Consider the following 13774-nt stretch of genomic DNA (forward strand, 5'->3'; position numbering starts at 1 on the left):
CGCTAAATAAATATTTTAATTTTAGAACTGTCTTCGCCTAGAAATGCAACTCTGATTACAACTCTCGGCGGGCATTACACGACAGGATAGTTCTATTCTACTGTGTTCCACTTATAAGTGACCTTTGGACATTGATTTTAATATTCAAATAATCACTCTAAAATACTTAGCCAAAGAGAAAAAATATAAACTTTAAGTGCCTTTAGTTTATTGCCTTTGTTTAAATTATTTAGGTTCTCTTTGGTGCCAGAATTTTGGAATGAGGATGTGGACATGATTTCCACAGGAACAAAGGGAATGTAAAAATGAAAGACGGGAGCCGGGCAGATGCGTCGAGATGTCGTGAAGGCGCTATCTATTCTCTCTCTCTCTCCCTCTCTCTCCCTCTCTCTCTCTCTCCCTCTCTCTCTCACTCTCTCGCCCTAGCTCTGTCTAACTCTTCAGTTAAACAGCGTTTCCTGCGGCAGCTTTTCCTGTCATTGTAAGTACAATATTGCATTTTGGTCAGGGATTCGGTGAATCGATAGTTTTCATTTGTTACCTGTGAGTTTTTTTCTTCTTCTTTTTTTTAAGAAAAAAAAATACATTATACAAATTTTATTCAGTTATAAACAACATTATTTTTCGTTTAAAAAAAGTTTTATTTCAAAATTTCAGGTAGTCAGCTGTGTTTACCCCTGTAAATTACTTAAACTGTTATTGTGTTCCATTTACATATTTCCCTACATTGCATTTTTGGGATTTGCCAAGACGTTGTATATTAAATAAAGAAGGTGTCATACTTCATCAGTTGCATGCATTGGAATCTGCTGCAACCTGTGACCGTCTGTGTGACCGACAGGCTGTCACTTTGTGTCTAAGGACGAAATGCATATAAATGGGTTTATCAGTTGAACTCTAGATAAAAATATGTTCTGTATTGTTCAGGATCCATGTACATTGAGAAATATAAATTGAGAAAGCATGGGGCATTTTACGACGTTGGATTGATTGAAGGGGTCAAATGTCACGTTTTGGATTCTTCCATGTTTTCAGACATCAACAATCTGTCAAGTATCCGTCAAGGGAAGAAAACATTTCTGAAAGTTTTATTTTTTAAGGTAGGCATAGTAACGTAAATCGTGCAAATAATAGCCTGTTGCACATTGACCTGCAAAAAAAAAAAAAAAAAAACTTGGAAAATTTGTAGTATAGGCTAATGGCGGGACTTAGTTTTTAATTAAATGATTGTATATGATTTTTCCCAATTTTGCTAGCTCCGAAGACAAATAAGTGAATTTAACATACCTTTTTATTTTAAAGTATTTGCTTTGCACTCATCGCTTTAAAATTCATAATGAGATTAAACACATAATGTAAATATAAGCAATGTTACATTTATATGCTGAATACCATCTGTAAAATTCACCACAGCTAATAATTATTTGAGTTATCTAAACAGCTATTTTTAAAAGGGGGTAAAATTGTACTTTCTGTGCCTAAATACATTAGTCATTGAAGCAAGATTTCAGTTTCCACTTGAGGGCGGCAGCCGAAAGATTCTTCTTATTGATAAATCACTTATAGCAACCATAGGCCTATATTCCGCAGAATTTCATTTTTAAATACCCTTATTTTTAACGTCACATAACGTAGCAATTTACACATTTATACTCCAAATTAAATGCAACCAATGTCGTGAAAATGGTAACTTCAATAGTTACATTAGGTTACATTATTACAGATCAGCTCAGAATACTGCCAATATTATATAAACAGTAAATGATTTTTGGTACTTTAATCTACGACAATCTAATACTTGTAATTTCTTTTTCCTTTGTACACACGCTAACACAGGCATTCCTATGCAACTTTATTTTGCCTTTTTTGACAGCTGCGGTTTACTCTATTGCTACAGACACCGCTACGGGCCTGGGTATAATTCGAACTACTGCTACTTCTACTAAGTAATTTAGACGAATTGAACAATTCAAAATCAAGGAGCGTTTATTCAGCAATTTAATAGAACGACAAAATGTAACATTTTATAATTTTAAATAAGTAGGCTACATTCTGCGTTCTGCTGATACCAATTAGGCTATCTATCATTGATCAATTTTTCAATTTAAGACTAGTAACTATTTGTCTGATTAGATATTTAGTACAATTCCATTAACAAACAAGAATTGTTACTGTTGTTATAAAAATGTAAGTTGGTTTTCGCTTATCTATTTATTTCGCTATTCGTTTGTATGGTTATTGGCGGTCTTGTTACATGGATTTTAAATAAAGGTTTAACATTGTAATATAGGCCATTTAAACTATTAGCCTAAGTATGGTTCCTAATCCTCAAACTTCCATTCCTTCTTTTGCGCAAAATCGCCTCAACGCTCTCTGACTTTATCTCTCTCTCTCTCTCTCTCTCTCTCTCTCTCTCTCTCTCACTCACTCTTTCGCTCACTCTCTCTTTCTTGCATCTCTTGCGTCTGGGAGGGGGAGCCCTGCCTCTTTGCCTACCCCAGATCAATGCCCTGGCCACTCACTTTCTGATGTTGCACGACGGGAAATGCTTTGAATACTTGCGACATGGCCGCTCACATTGATTGCCAAGATTGACAGCACTAGCCTTCGCCTTCACTTGAGCAAGAGAAGGAAATAAATAAGTCAGATATCAACAAAAGCTCATCGCAGCCTTGACAGCTAAACTTGTGTAAAAGAACGGAATTCCATCTTTATGGCCCATGGAACCAGTAACAACATTTAGCCTTTATCTCAATATAAAGCAGTGATCATCCTTTTAGATTAAGCACATCAAAGCGGAATTGCCAACGGACCTGAGGTTGTTTTTTCCAGACTTCTGCATCAAGGTAACGGTGTGTGTTTTTATTCTTTCCGTTCGTTTGTTTTTTGTTTGTTTGCTCCGTAATGTTCCTTGCAGTACTTGCGGTCAGTGTGTCACGTTTTGTTGCATTCGCGTATTGCAATGTCACGGTACTACTTGGTTATTTAATTAGTTTTACTAATCATAGATACAGTCGGCTGCGTGTATTATTTTCCCCCAGGATTTTTTGTGAGCCTTTGTTTTAAATGCTGGGCACAGTTTGGCTTACATGCGAATTTATAATCGCTAACTTCTGACTCTGCATTTCGTTCACTGGTAGTGTTATGTAAGAAGTGTATTCTGAAGTTTAGTCCATGTGCTCGCTTCGTGTCTTTAAAGTAAATAGAAGCATGTGTTTCGAGATACTTCCTATCGTCTTTTTTAAGTAAACCTACTCCTGTTATGTTAAGCAGCGGTTATACTGATAATCTGTGTTATGTTCTCATCGTTCAATATGCTTCATTCATGTCGGACTTCTATGTAATTTTTAAACTACTTTCTAACGCCGTTTTCGGGGAGTCCCGGGGTAAAGCGTGACGTCCCTTTCTGTACGGAGCAATTTCACTTCTGTCCACAAAGCGGTACTATTCGTTGATAATGTCTTGGGTAACACTGGATATCCAACTCCAAGTGTAACTCTACGAACGTTATGAAAGTTAATTTAGAGTTCTGGATTTGTTGTTGTTTATGCTCTACTGTTTTATTTGTAATTTAAGGGTTTATTGATTCCTTAAATAGGCCTATTATCTTCAATAAAGTTTGCATGTCACTGAACTTTCACTGGGGGTCAGGTAAATTGACCTTGCACGAAAGCATAAGCAATTAATGAAAACAAACTCCGCATCGCAAGTGTACTACGCTAAAAGACAATGCGGAACGTGGACAAATCGGGCTTCCTTCGCGGGATCGGCCGCTAGGAAATACGGGCTGGACACAGTAAGTCTGCCGTAATGTCACAAAATTTCCATATCTCGCGGTGTTTTCAAAATATCAATATTTATAAATGTTAGTGAGAAATAATCAAGACACGATGCAAGCAAAACATAAAGTTTTTTGTTGTGTGATATAAATTATAAAAATACAAATAGTTCTTATGTAGTTTTTCAAAACTAGATTAAGATTAGAATAATGCCGGTAGCGCCAGGATCAATATATTTAATTAAAATTAGACTTTAAAAACTCTTTGGGGACTTTATAAATGACCAATATCCCAAATGTTACAGCAAAAACCAATCGCGAGATGCTTTCAATTTACACGTGTATTTGAATTTGTTGCGGTGAAATCGTGGATTACCAAGAGGAGACGCTGAAGCAGTGGAAAAACTCAAAATGGCATTTAAGTCTAAAAAGAGGACAAAAAGCACGAGTAAAATAAGTCTGTGGAGCCTGGCTAAAGTAGATAGCGCATCATTTAAGGGCGTTACCCGAAATTAGGCGCTTTCGCTATTACAGATAAACTTTATGCAAAACTGCTGTACATGTAGTGATAACATTTAACAAGGGATATTTTATGAACTACAAAATAAGAAATAAATAAGTGGAAATTCACTTCACATTGCAAGCACACGAGGCTTATGTTAGTCTCTTGTATGTATTTATTACTGTATATCATTAGATTGCATTTATGGATACTATTTGTATGATTATGGTTACATAGTCGTTGAAACAAACCCCCTGTGCACAGGTGGATTTTGACGCTTTAATTGTATGTATCTCAACAGTTGTACCATTCGCCAAAGTTATATTCGTCTTAATAATAATAGACCAACGTCTTATAAAGCGCGGGGAAGTGTTTGAAAACTCATCTGCAAGAGTGAGCTGGATTCTCTAATGGCATTTTGAACAGTTGCTGTTAGCTGTGAGAGAAAGTTCCCCCATAAGGTAAGGTGGCACTGGAACCCAAAGTAAATCCGAATTACATATTTATAATTAGACTGCCCATTCAGCATATTGTCCTGGCGACTGTACGGGGATAGGCTGCACTGTCTGGGATTTCTGCCTTATTCACACAGCTTGAACACGAGTGCAGTGAACGTAAAACAATTCGTTTTATAGTATTGTGCTTAACTTTTTAAATTAATACAAAAATAGAACAGATTAATGGTAATATTATCATTTGTTTTTTGAGATGAAATTGTATCTCCAAGTGGGAAATGATTTCGGCGCATTTAAGCACACAGCTCAATACACTGGCAGTGCTAGGAATAAGCAGGTCGGAATATTTTAATAATTATATTGTATAATTTTTTTTCCAGCGAATATGTCATCGGTCGTTGCTTTGCTTAATTTTCCTTTGTTCTTTAATTTAATTTTCATTTAAAGTGTTTTAACTGCACGTTCCATACATGTAAATCATAAATCTGTATACTGTTACGGTATGTGTATACTTTGCTTATATTCTAAATATCCAGACTGATAATCATTGTCCGCATTACCTATATACACGTGGATCGGCGAAAAGACTTGTGGTTTTGCGCGACTAGCACATTTCCTAACCTGACCGCGGTATAAAAGATACCGCCTTGCCCTGACTCGCCTGTTGCCAATAGACTAAGTTAAACAGATCTGGGGCTATGCAGTAGAATATTGAAACCGCGTGGTTTCAAAGTTGCAGTTATGCTTCTAAACTAACTTGTTAAAATGTAATCGGTGCCCTAACCCTAACACCAGTAGCTCGTATATTTTAATACTGCGAAACAGTCCGAAAGCATGAAGATAAGATCTCATAGCAACGAACTGAAAAAAAAGTTATTATGCAAGCAACTATACTGTGAACCCGCACTTGTGTTAAGCATAGGCATAGGTCAATGTCATTAAGTTCATGATTAGGTTACACTGAATCTATTTAATCAACACTGATTGTCAAATTCTGATGAAAATTTAAGCTCGTTCAACTCATTTTCTATCTTTACATTTTTCTGACGGATGAGGCACATGATGAAATTTAAAGTTAATACTTTTATTATTAGTAGTATTATTATTGCTGTTATTATTATTATTATTAACATTAATAATAATAATAATAACAATATTTATTGATGTTGCTATAGTTGTTTTTAAGCAAACTTCTTCCTGTTTTATTTCAGAGTACAGGCGTTACTTTTTCCAAGTTGTTTAAAGACCTTTTCCTAGTAGTATGAACTAAGATTTTTATTGAGTTTAACAGGTGTATACTGCTGATTCGACCGCGCATATTTCTTAAGTAAAAATATTTGAGATGCATGACTTGGCTTAAGTTGTAAAATACTTAAACGATTCTGCTGAAGGCTAAACGTGTGATATTTCGAATGCATTTATTGCTGACATTGAGACGAGCACCACACACGATCTGCACAGTAACTGGCCCAGGGTGTAATCTTAGAACGGATGCATATGTCAATGTACAGGTAAAATTTTCTTTGATTAAACTGTGACATTTTTGGAGGTACAGAAACAATCTCTGCATTCAGATTCAGCTGTGATTTAAATCGTGTGATAATTTATTGTCACGTCTTCAAGTAATAAACAGTATTACCCCTTTATTCCATCTGGGTTTAGACTTCTAGCTTATACTACAGCAGATGTGGGGGGAAAAAACGTGGTCGAACGAAGAAACGACTGCGGCAGAGGTGTAATTCGTACACACCTCGCCATATTTGGGGGCTGCGGCCCAAACAGGCAGGCCGCTAATGATAAACAAGATGAGAGGAGATAAACAACAGCGGCTCTGGTAGAAGAGAGATGGAGCAGCAGAAGCGAGGGAGGACAGGTGGGTGAATAAACGTGGGAGCACATGTCGGGACATCTGTCCTGATTACTGTCGGCTAATTTGCAGCGGAATGTTTCAGCCGCGATCAAAACCGATGGCAACGTGTTCATTAAGCAGTACTTCCTGCGTGGGGAACCGATTTTTTTTTCTTTCTTTTCAAATATATGCCTAATAAATTTTAGTTTTCAGAGACCTGTCACAGTACTTCTTTACGGCATAGCGATTTCATAACAGGCACTAGGCTCCGTTTATTTTAATTGCCTGGTGCCGTGATGGTGTTACTGGTCATCCCAGGCGAGCAGCCGCCGTGTCCGATCTGGAAAACGTGTCGGAATGCTGCTCGGCTTTTCAGCTCCCGATCTGCCCTCTGACCCCTACTTCCCAAAACAAATGTAGGAGCAGTTGATTATACCTTAATTGTATAACCGTGTTTTTACGGTGCCATCCCCGAGAATCAGTCAGATGTTTGATTTCATTGATCTGCAGTGTATGAACGTCACTGATGATTAGATTGAATCTTTTTTTTTCTTGCACAACGGACGAGGAACCATACTCCTGTAATAGCTTGTGGCTTTTTACCTTGGTGAAATTGTGACTGATTGTGTCTTTTGGATGGTATTTGCTGTGGCATCTTTATAACCTTGGAGCCATATTTCCTCATTTTTGGTCATGATTTAGAGAGCCTCGGATCTCAATGTGATCATTATATGTAACAGTATTCAGAAGGCATAATAATGTGTAGACATTTTATCAGATTTACACATAGACCCAAAACACTGAATATTACATTTCCCGAGATTTCAGTGTGGTATACTTATGTGTGTTAAGAGAAATGTTGGGAAATATTTATATAGCCTTTGTAATATTGCAATTATGAATGAACATATCTGTTCAATCCTTGACAGTTCATTTGCCGTTTTTTTCCCTTCATCAACAATTTTGGCATTATTATTGCACATGTATTTTAATAACACGGTGATAACCAGTAAATGTAAAGCTAATCTGTAGTGTCTGTTCGTATTTCACTATGATCTGTAATGTATCTCATTAGTAGACTGCAGTCAGCAGAGCGAGGGGTACCTATTAGCATTGCTCCTTGTTTCTTATGAATCGGATGAAGATTTTCATAGGCGCATATGAAGACGATGAGAAATATTACCATATCAAAGCGGCTCCGCGTGCAGCCTGTCGGTAATTAAAATGCGGCGGTTTGGAGGGCTGCGGCGGAGGCTTGCCGGGACGCTGAGGTATACGCGGGCGGGCGGCCGTCTCCCGCGTGCTTCTGCAGATACACATATAATTTTGTACAAATGTTCGTGCCAGTCCGCGCTGCTCTGTGGAAAACCTGTCCACTGGCCAAAACTCTTTCAAGATAGAATTGGTTTTCATCATCTGGCCTCTCCTTAAGGTATTTTATCTACAAGTTTTCTTAATTTATTTTTTGGTTCCTTGTTTTCTGTTAAAAATATATTTTTTTGTTTTGCTTTATTATCTGAATCTGTAATCATAGCAGCTATAAAATTCAGCCGTTTACAGGACCTTATGTAGTCACCAGATCGCAGCTTGTGTCGCTTGTGCATGGGCCTGAGCTCTGCCAGTGCTGAGGGAAGACGAAACTGCTGCTTGACTCCAGGCCTTATTTTCTGTGAAAGTTCTAGCAGAATTGGCAGGAAAGAGAAAGTCAGGGTCTTGGCTCAGCCCCGCGCATCATTTTTAATGCAGTATTTTAGCAATAAACCTTTCTGAGACTCAGAAAAAGGGGTTGCTCCGTCCTCCCAGACTCACATTAGCTCTTGTGGAATCGTTATCGACCTCCCAGAATGCTCCTTCTGATCTTGTGGCAGAACAGGAAATGCAATTACTGTAACCGGGGTCCCCGTGGCCCTCGAAGAACAGAAACCCTCAGAGGGACTCTTCTCCGTGTGATGGGGACTGCATGTCCCCTGGGCTGGCGGGAAGGCCAGCGGATCCAGAGTCGGCCACTGCTGCCACTGGCGAGCGCTTTGCCATTTGAACAGGGCCATCGGGAAGTTCTCCAAGTGCTGCTCCACACTTACGCGCTGATGTGAATTGGAGCAGTCTGCACACGCCACAGAGCACAAAGGATTATTGTCATGCACACAGTCAGTGGCCTTAACCCATGGGGAAGAACAGAGCAAAATAACAACTTCACATACTCCTGACAGGATATAAGTGTTCAGAATGAGTCTGGAAGTTTCTATGTGAGACTATTGCAACGCTGATTTTCCTTTTTGCATTTAATGTAAAATGTCTGGAAACTATTGACTGGGAAGTATTTCAATTATTATAAAATAGTATGGCTTTCTCTATTACTGTAATGCAGTAGATCTTGCATCACTGACAGCTCGTGTTTAAGCATCTTCTCTGAGTCGCGGAGACGGAAGGAACCATCTGGGGGTGGCAGAAGTGAGGCAGGCGTGGCGTTTCGCCATTAAGCGCCTGGATGATTCTACACCTCCGAGTGTTATTTATCCTCCTGGGATGTGCGTCACACGTTTCAGGCTGGGGGGGGGGGGGGGGGTTTCAGAGAAAGCAGCAGGAATTAGAGAGAGGCTGGTTAGTGGGACTGACAGGCAGCTCGCTATCTGCCCGAGTGGTCGCATGTGAGGGGTGGCCTTGGGCGGAGGTGGTACTGCACCACGGAATGTACCGGGGCCGCTGACACATGGCCTCTCATCTTGTTTCGATTTGGGGGGGGGGCCTGCTCTACCCTCTTCATCATCCACGTCTTCACCCACTCCAAAACTGTCAGCGTATGATAGATCGCAAACTTTATTGCATGTAGAAGCAAATGAAGGGTCACTAATTGATGTGACCTGATTTGGCACCGAGATTTACAAGCCCTGGGTCCGGCTTCCTCCGTGTGACAGGCGCTATGCAGCCACTTGCAAAATCTTTTACTGAACAACTTAAAAAAAAAAGTGAGCTGTCGAATATTGTGAAAACCTATTGACCCATATTAGTGACACAGATTTCCCCATTACTGCGGCCGACGCGTGGAGACCTCAGATGTGCCGGTGGATTAATAAGCCGGCCTGGGGGCTGGCAGTGAAGCGACTCGGCGGTGAGAGGACTCCCTCCCATTCGTCCTGGACTCACTGGGACCTGGCAGCCAGCATGCAACCCCGTTAGCCGCTAGCGTGGCAACGTGGAGGGAATCAGAGGCATGAGGTCGGGTGCAGGTTGGCGCTGCTGGCGTCTGCCGGATTTTCTCCGGGCACTAGCCGGGCAGCGGCGAGTGGAGAAAGAGCCGGAGGATTTCCAGATGCATTCGCTGGCCAAGTAGGAGGCACAAAGAGAATCCTTTCTGAAATGGGAGAAGGAATACATAATAATATAGTAGGGAAAAAAAAACGCATTTCTCCATAACCAGGTCTCCATAACTTTGTACATGTGTGCTCCTTCCACGGAGGTTTAACTCCGGCAGATGTTCCAAACATCACTTAACAGAAATCTTTTAATATCTTTTTCAGAATGTAAGGTCCTGCAAGTTCAAGGCTATTTGCTGAATCCTGCCTCTCCGTTTATTCCTCTGCCTACTAAGTAATTACTTTTGGATCTATGACAATAAAGAAGCATCCTAGTGACTGACATTCTGACTGAAATGACTCCCCTGCTGTCAGGAGAGAGTCAGTCCCGCTTGTTGCTCTCCAGCAGAATGCTCGCGCAGTTCGGCGCCGTGGGAAGGGGGCACCTTGTCTACTTTCCGCTCGCTTTCTTATGCCTCCGTCAAAGGCGTCATGAAGCTGCCCCCCTCAGTAGTGCTCCTCTGTCTTTGCACCAGCTTTTCACCCGAGAGAAGCACTGAAGACCAGCAGATCTTGTAAGGGTGAGGTTGGCTCGTTGGGCTCGCTTCATCATATGTTTATCGCAACACTCTTTTTAATGGTTTCAGTTTGACACTAAAAATAGTCTATACAAGGCTTGTGTTTGGTTCCCTCACGCCTCTGTGTAAGCTCCTTTGTTGAGTGGCCACGGAGGCTGTCAGAGTGACCGGATGTAGCCCCCCCCCCCCCCACCCCCGAACCCCGAGCTGGTCTGGTGAAGGACAGGGTGGATGACAGTGTCGCACGTCTGCTCACACCTGGCCGCGGCAGATACTGCGCTCTGAGATTCCTGTGGAGAAGCTGGGAGTTTGGGGCACTGGAGTTAAAGCAGCACCGGCACACTGGGAGACGGGAGACTGGGAATGCATAAAGAAAATGAAAAAAGCAACGTGAGCCACGGGGGGGGGGGGCAATTCCAGATCTGAGGGGGAATACTGTGTCTGAGTACAGGATCTATTGGTAGAAACGCTGACCTCATCAGGACGTGGTTTACCCTGCTGGGAGTGCGGATATGTGTCCTCCAAAGGCGTCCCACAGAGGGCGGGGGGGCAGGGAAGCTCCCCATGCCCCATCTTTAAATCATTAGGCCTTCGCCTGGTGACGAATGGGTGCCGGCTATGTGTGCCCCCCCCCCCCCGCCAGCGCTGACACGGCGGAAAGAGGTGGTGCTGCCCGCTCAGGGCAGCCAGCTGCGGGTTTCCGCCCTGTTATTGAGGGACCGGGTCCCTCTGCAAATGAACGCGCTCCAAGTGTATTCCCTGTGACAGCCTGCTACTGTCTGGCCAGCACGCTGCCATTGAAGAGCCAGAAAAATGTTTCTCCCGTTCCATGCCAGCACACATCAGCCACAGGAGAACAAATGCTGTGTGGGGGAAAGTAGGAAAATGTGAGCACTGCTCTTTGGAAAACAAATGGGAAACAAATTTTAATGAAACCCAAACTCATCATCTGTCGTAATTGATGTTCTTAAAGGAATTTTTTTAAGAAGTAAGTTCTTAATCTTTCGGCATTAAAAGGAGGGATGGCTTTGTCATCCAGAACTCAATGTGTGTTCCGTCTTTCCCATTAATCCAGATGTAGTGTTTGTCCAGATAGTTTTTGCATTTGGCAGTTTGGGTGACATTGTTCCACGTGTCTCAGACTAAAACCAGCCAATGCAAATAAAACATGAATAACTGACAGTATCTGCTGTCATGTTATTAAATGAAAAATATGAGTTTTTAAATGATGTGGGATCTTCGAGGAGCGTCTGACACTTGATTGCATTGTCTTGAAACGCTACCAATGTAAAAAATTAAGCCCTTACATTGATAAAGTGATCAGTTGTTTTTCTATGGAGCAGAGAGAAACGCCCAGCCCTTAGCAGTCTGGAGCTCTCCATACCCCGAGAACGCTCAGACCATGATGATATATGATGTGTTTGAGAGCTGAAACAGTAGAGAGGACGGATGCGTCATTCCCTGTCCATGGCAAAGCCCTGAGCCTGCGTCTGCTTGCAGGAACAGCCCGGGTGGCACATGTCATTTGCCCTGGTGCGGCTCATGTGGTAACACAGGCCAGATGCCCTGGGGTCCCTCAGAAGCACACACAGCCCCCGCCGGCAGGGTGTCAGCCACCGGCATTGTCCCACAAGCCTGCAGCGGTTACCCTCTGGCAGGGTGTTGAAAAGGAAAACAAACTTTACCAAGAAACAAACGAACGAGGCAGTTAAAACGAAACTCCCGGGCGTGTTGGTATGTAAATGAAAGGTCTATACCTAGAAGCAGTCACATATAACCACACGTTTAGGAGGCTTCTGATGTGTGTGAAATCCCTCCCCCAACAGAAGCGGGGGTCGTGCGTACGCTGCTTTCCATTCCAAGCTGTTTCCTGGCCTCAGCAGTAAATATTCTGTTTATATCTGTAATTTCCCCACTGAAATAAAATGCAGCATTTGTTGCGTTTTGGAGTGGGGGGGGGGGGGACAGGCAAGTTAGGCAAGAGGAAGCAGGCAAGTCAGGAGGAGAACATGCCGGAATCGTTGTGTGAGGGGACTGGAAGGCCCGTCAGGGCTGTGTCATCAGTCAGGGTCACACTGTAGGGGGGCCGTCCCTGGTGGTGGTGGCCGGGGGGTCACGCCGAGGTCAGGCGGGGATGGGTCGATGTTCCTCTCCCCAAAGTCGCCAGCTGCTGGATGGAGGGGGGTTGGGGGCGGTTTGTGCATGCCGGCAGCACAAAGCGAAGTTTCTAATTAAACTGCGGTCAGCGACTTGCGGTCAGCGACTTGCGGTCAGTGCTCGTCCCGAAAGCTCGGCCTTCTGAAGGGAATATGGAGCTGGTGGCGCTCCCCTTGAACCCGGCGCTTGGCTGCCTTAGAAACACAGACCCACAGTAGAAAAGCACCAAGCCTCTTTCATTCTTTCTCTTTGGCACACAGTGACAGGGCACTCTGCCATTTTAACTCAAGTTTAAACAATTATTGTACCTCAGAAGGGTTGGGGGGAAAACTTTTGTTTCCCTCAAATGTCTGCAGTAGATGTTGCCTTTAACCGATTTTAACAAATAATTTGAGGAACACCGTTTCCATGCTGGACTTAAAAGATTTTAAAACGGTGGAATACAGTTATGCTCAGCCACTCCAGATAATGGCATCCGTACAGTGATCTGTAATGTAGGGCGGCTAATTCGCCATTGCTTGGTACGGTAATCGAGTAAGAGCCCGCCTTTCGGAGAAAACAATGAAACCCTGTATTAAAACTTAATTATAGCTTTGCCGTCAAAGTGGGAAATGACTCTGATGAGGAGAGTTTTGTGCGCATGGAAAAAAACACGGATGTGTATGCAGACGCATTATCTGGCGAAGTTGGTAGCCAAGAAAACAAGACGAGCAGAAATACATGCGGGGTGTGCCGGGCTGCTGTGTAACCACACCGGCTGATAATAATCTTTTCGGCGGATTTCATCCCAGCCTTTCGACTCGGGAGGAAAATCCAGCATGTTTTTTGCATTTCTCCGGCGCGTTGGACCCGGCTCTGCTCCGAACCCCTGTTTTAAACCCCGTATTTTAAAGCTACACGCGTAAGAGCGGAAATGCGGGACAGACGTGGGGCTCGTCTCCCTATATGTCACCGGCCCGATGATGCCGGGATGGTGCGGCGGCTTGAAAGCATGGGGAGCGCGACTGGGTTTGGGCGTAAAGCCGCGGGCTGTCGCATGTTCGCCTCGGCTTCAGACTATGCACGGCGTACGTAAAGACATGAAGTCCCTTACAATAAGGATTTTCCCCAGCAAGTTTTAGCTCCCCATTCGTGCCCCGAAACCTCCCTTAGGAGATGTGTG

General features: G+C 42.8%; 1 protein-coding gene across 4 annotated transcripts in view; it reads left to right on the top strand.

The window, feature by feature from the left end:
- The first annotated feature begins 2474 nt into the window (after window positions 1–2474).
- The window catches only part of LOC111840795 (transcription factor SOX-6-like), a 148315-nt gene continuing 137015 nt past the window's right edge, over window positions 2475–13774 (top strand). The window contains exon 1 of one of the 4 annotated variants that reach the window (XM_023806044.2): window positions 2475–2846. The gene's annotated coding sequence lies outside the window, so the exon portion shown is untranslated. Of the gene's footprint in view, window positions 2853–3481; window positions 3797–4419; window positions 4742–13774 lie in introns of those variants that run through there. The other 3 variants (XM_072718069.1, XM_023806064.2, XM_072718068.1) reach the window with 3 other exon arrangements.

The sequence above is a fragment of the Paramormyrops kingsleyae genome, chromosome 11 (genome assembly GCF_048594095.1).
Source record: "Paramormyrops kingsleyae isolate MSU_618 chromosome 11, PKINGS_0.4, whole genome shotgun sequence".
Taxonomy (NCBI): domain Eukaryota; kingdom Metazoa; phylum Chordata; class Actinopteri; order Osteoglossiformes; family Mormyridae; genus Paramormyrops; species Paramormyrops kingsleyae.